Source organism: Buceros rhinoceros, unplaced genomic scaffold, assembly GCF_000710305.1.
Source record: "Buceros rhinoceros silvestris isolate BGI_N320 unplaced genomic scaffold, ASM71030v1 scaffold25383, whole genome shotgun sequence".
Classification (NCBI taxonomy): Eukaryota; Metazoa; Chordata; class Aves; order Bucerotiformes; family Bucerotidae; genus Buceros; species Buceros rhinoceros.
The window spans coordinates 3,942-4,516 of record NW_010405722.1 but is presented as its reverse complement, the minus strand read 5'-3'; positions in this window follow the sequence as shown (position 1 = coordinate 4,516).

Sequence of the window (575 nt, the reverse complement as noted above, 5' to 3'; positions counted from 1 at the left end):
TCTCCTCTGGTTTTTTTTTTCTCCCGGGCACCCAGTAAATAGGACTGAAAATCCACCGGGCAGTTTAACACGTGCCCCGCTGATGCCAGGCACCCAGCCCGCTGAAGCAGGGGTGACATCCTCTCACCTCTCCTCTCCAGCGCGGTGGCCGTGCTCCCGGCGTGGCTGGATGCCCAGTGGGATGCGGGGAGAGGCGGTGGTTCAGCGTTGTCCCACGGCACAACGGCAGCTCCCTCCACGTGGTCTAGGGATGGAGCTGTAATAGTAAAGGCGAGATCAAACAAAGGCTGTTCACTCGGGGATGTGGGTTAGGGGGGGAAGCAGACTCAGCTGCCACCGTGATTTAACCCTGAGCACCCTCCCAGGGCTGTGCTGGCCTGGGGATCCCCCCAGCCTGGCTCTGATGAAGTTGGGGTCCTGCTGTGATCTTGGGATGACCCAGGAAGCCGTGTGGTATGAGCATCCAGCATCAGCAGGTACGTGTAAAGACCCCACACCCGAGCCCACGTCGTTTGCCATCATCAGAAGCTGGTCTCCTCTTGGAGCCCTGTGTTAAATGGGTTCAACCGCTCCCC